Here is a 4,552-nt window from a genome sequence, read left to right as displayed (position 1 = left end):
GAAAAGAGAACTGGGGCATTTAAATGGAGGACCCCAAACCATAAAAATCCTAGGAGAAAACAGACAGTAAAATCTTGGATATTTATTCTAGAAATATTTTTGCTGGTATAGCTCTTCAGTCAAGGAGAAACAAAAGAAAAACTAAACAAATGGAACTTTATCAAACTGAAAAATGTTTGTGCAGCAAGAGAAACCATCGAGAAACCAAAAAGACCACAACTGAATGGGAGATGAAATACACCAAAGGCATGTTTGATAAGGTGTTACCACTGTCCAAAATCTATAAAGAACTCAGACAGCTCAACACCAATAAACAAGCACTCCAATTAAAAAATAGAATTTTCTGCAGCAGAAAGAAAGAAGGAGCTACTACCCTTTGCAACAGCATGGATGGAACTGGAAAGCATTATCCTGAGTGATATAAGCCAGGCTGTGAAAGACAAATACCATATGATCTCACCTTTAACAGGAACCTAAACAGCAAAACAAACAAGCAAGCAAAATATAAGCAAAGACAATGAAATACAGAACAGGCTGACAGGGACTAGAGGGGAGAGTGGAGGGAATTTCAGGGGTAAAGGGGAAGGATTCACAGGAAAAAGTATAAAGGACACATGGACAAAAATTAAGGTGGGGCGGTGATGGGAGGGAGGTGGAAAGCACTGGGGGGGGTGGCTGGGATGGGAGTAAAAGACAGAAAACTGTACTTGAACAATAATTAAATACATTAAAAATAAATAAATGGGCAAATGTCCTGAGTACACACTTCTCCAAAGAGGAACAACAGATGGCCAATAAACATAAGAAAAGATGCTCAATGTCACTAATGTTAGAGAGATGCAAATGAAAACCACAGGGTAAGTCACCTCACACCTGTCAGAATGGCTATTGTCAATAAATTAAGATACAACAAGTGCTGGGGAGGATGTAGAGAAAGGGGAACCTTCCTCTATTGTTGGTGGGAATGTCGCCACTGTGGAAAACAGTATGGAGTTTTCTCATAAAATTAAACATGAAACTGCCTTATGACCTAGCTAATTCACTTCTGGGAATACATATAAACAATCCTACAACACTAATTTGAAAGAATATAAGGTCAGGCACAATAGTATTACAATTTTTTTTATTACAAAACCTCTTATCACAGTATCATAAGCATGGGATTCTGTAACATAACACTATCACACTCAAGCACACCACATGATATTTTAGGTGAAATGCTCAAATTCAAACTACAGATTATAACACACATATCATTACCCTACCAACCACACTTCTGCCAGAACCTGTATATGCAACCCAATGATCATTACACTGTTGTTTACAATAGCCAAACGTTGGAAGAAGCCCAAGCATCCAGGAGTAGATGAGGGGATAAAAGAGCCATGGTACATTTACAGCGTGGAATACTACACAGCCACAAAAAAGAAGAAAAATCTTTTTTTTTTTGAGATTTTATTTATTTATTTGTCTTTAGAGGGGAAGGAGAGAGGGAGAGAAACATCAATGTATGATTGCCTTTTGTGCGTCCCCTGCTGGGAGTTGGCCTGCAACCCAGGCATGTGCCCTGACTGGGAATCGAACCGTGATCCTCTGGTTCACAGGCCTGCACTCAATCCACTGAGTTACACCAGCCAGGGCCAAAAGAAGAAAAATCTTACCCCTAGTGACAGCATGAATGGACCTGGAGAGCATTTTGCTAATTGAAATAAGCCAGTCAGAGAGAGATAAATACCACAGGATCTCATTTACATGCAGAAACTAATGAACACAAAAAACTAGCAAACACAATAGAAACAGACTCATAGATACAGAGAACAGACTGACAGCTGTCAGAGGGAGGGGGTGGTGGGCTGGGGGAGAAAGGTGAAGGGTCAACTTCCCCAGCATCCTCTCCCACCACTTCCCTTTCCCTCCTTGCTCACTCAGCTCTGACACACTTGTCTTGTGCTGCTTGCTGCTACCCCAAGCCATCTTCAGCGGAGTCATTCAAAAGCTATAAGAATATTGGCAGGAAAAACTTCGAGAAGGGATTTAAGCTTTCTCTGTTAGAAATGATCATAACCCAAGAACAAATATAAGTTTGAGTAATGCTCAAAACCTTTACCTCTAGAACCATTTAAACATTTACTAGTACATTTCCTTCATTTGAACTTTAAGATATTTTATATAGTTTCTTGTTGCACTACACCTTTCCCTAACTTTTTTACCTTTGCTACTAAATTATTTCCCCAAGGGTCTTAGAGTTTCTTTCACTGCATTCATCACACAACTGTTGAGGCACCTTCATATAACCATTCTGTATTAAAATTTCAGTCCACTTCGGAAGGAACCTCATAGGGCATTACTTTTACGGTGCTGTTTCCAACTACCACAAGGTGATAGGAAGTCAAATATCTAAGTACATAAGCCATAGAAGTATATTGATACAATTTTCTCACAGTTAATTTATTCTCCATGTAATATTCCTGGCTTGAAATATGAGAATTCATTATTTTTTTAAAGAAAGACTAAAAATACTAATAATTTAGTTGTCCCAATTCAACTTTAAAAGTTATGCTCTTCAATGGAAGCTTATCCTATTTTCAGAGCTGGAATTTGAACAATTACTGACCGTATATGACATTTCTATTTGAAGTTTTCCCTTAACCTGGACCTCACCTGTAGTGCCCTACAAAAGGCATCCTTCTCCTGAGCATTCCTCAGGTTGTAGATGAGGGGGTTCAGCATTGGGTTAAAGAGACTGTAAAATAGGTACAGAATTTTATTCTTCTCCCCTCATTGAGTGGAGTCAGGTACCATATAAACCACCATGGCACAGCCAAAGAAGAGCCAGACAACACAGAGGTGGGAGGAGCAGGTAGAGAAGGCCTTCTTGCGGCCTTGTCCAGACTAGATCTTCAGGATGGTCCAGAGGATGTGTATGTAGGAGACCAGCACCAAGCAGAGGGGCCCGACTAAGAACAACACCAAAGCATGGAAGATGACCATTTTGTCGAGCCAGGTGTCAGCACAGATCAGCCTGAGGACAGACAAGAGCTCACAGAAGAAGTGGTTTATTTCCCGAGACCTGCAGAAAGGCAGCCTAGAAGCAGGAGTACGTTTATCAGAGCCTGGAGAAATCCACAAGACCAAGAAATGGTGGCCAGAACTCTGCACACAGTACAGCTCATGATGACCATGTAGTGGAGGGGGTGGCAGATGGCCACATACTGATCGTAGGACATTGCCACCCAAATCAGGCATTATGTAGCAGCAAGAGCCAAATACAAAAATGTCTGCATGATGCATGGGACAAAAGAGATGGCTCTATTCTGGGTCAGTAAGATTGCCAGCATCTTGGGGACATTGTTGGAAGCATAGGACATGTCAATGATGGCCAGGTGGGAGAGGAAGAAGTACATGGGGGTGTGTAGTCTCTGGTCCAGACAGATGAGAGCAAAGATCATGCCATTTGCCAACAGACTGAAGGTGTAGAGCAGGGAGAAGACCCAGAAGAGGAGGACTTCCATCTCTGGGCTGAGCTGGAATCCCAGCATTACAAACTCTATGGCCAATGAGTGGTTCCCTGGCATTCCTTACAGAGACCTGGTCAAGAACAGAATTGGGATAAAGATCAGGGCTGGAGAATCAATACAATGTGGAGTTCATCTCAATGTGAGCTCAGAGAAAGGTTGTATCCTTGTTACTCCTTGAAAGCTTCCCCTTCTCCCCCAAACTGGTTACCTGTTTTTAACTTTCCTATGAAATAAATGTATTTATTTATTTATTTATTTATTTATTTATTTATACTCTAAAAAGCTGTGGGAATTTATTTATTTATTTTACAGACTCTTAGAGGTTCTAAGTCTTTTTTTAAAGATAGGTTTATTATTTATTTTTTATAGGTTCTAAGTCTTACCTTCCACCTCAGATCTCTCTCTCTCTCTCTCTCTCTCTCACTCTTTCTTCCCCTCAGTTTCTGATTAGTCAACTTACAAGCAGATTCTTTTTTTAAAATTTTATTTTATTAAAAAAATTTTTTTATTTAACTTTTGTTCAAGTACAGTTTTCTTTCTTGTATTCCCAGCCCTGCCCCCCCCAGTGCTCCCCACCCCCCTCCCATCTCCGTCCCCCATCTTAGTTATTGTCCATGTGTCCTTCATACTTATTCATGTGAGTCCATCCCCTTTTACTCTGTGCTTCTCTCCCCTCTACCCTCTGGACCCTGTCAGCACGTTCTGTATTTCAGTGTCTTTGGTTACATTTTGCTTGCTTGTTTGTTTTGTTGTTTAGATTCCTGTTAAAGGTGATATCATATGGTATTTGTCTTTCACTGCCTGGCTTATTTCGCTCAGCATAATGCTTTCCAGCTCCATCCATGATGTTGCAAAGGGTAGGAGCTCCTTCTTCCTTTCTGCAGCATAGAATTCCATTGTGTAAATGTACCATAGTTTTTTGATCCAGTCATTGACCGATGGGCATTTAGGTTGCTTCCAACTCTTGGCTATTGTAAATTGTGCTGCTATGAACATCGGGGTGCATAGGTTCTTTTGGATTGGTGTTTCAGGGT

At 40.7% G+C, this 4,552-nt stretch overlaps 1 pseudogene; it reads right to left on the bottom strand.

The window, feature by feature from the left end:
• Positions 1-2,661: 2,661 nt before the first annotated feature.
• Positions 2,662-3,575, bottom strand: LOC118995254 (olfactory receptor 2A2-like; annotated as a pseudogene).
• Between the last annotated feature and the right edge of the window lie 977 nt (positions 3,576-4,552).

Source organism: Sturnira hondurensis, unplaced genomic scaffold, assembly GCF_014824575.4.
Source record: "Sturnira hondurensis isolate 20B ecotype Veracruz unplaced genomic scaffold, ASM1482457v3 Scaffold0010104, whole genome shotgun sequence".
Lineage (NCBI taxonomy): Eukaryota > Metazoa > Chordata > Mammalia > Chiroptera > Phyllostomidae > Sturnira > Sturnira hondurensis.
Note: the sequence above shows the minus strand (reverse complement) of the source record. Positions and strands in the feature narration are given on the sequence as shown.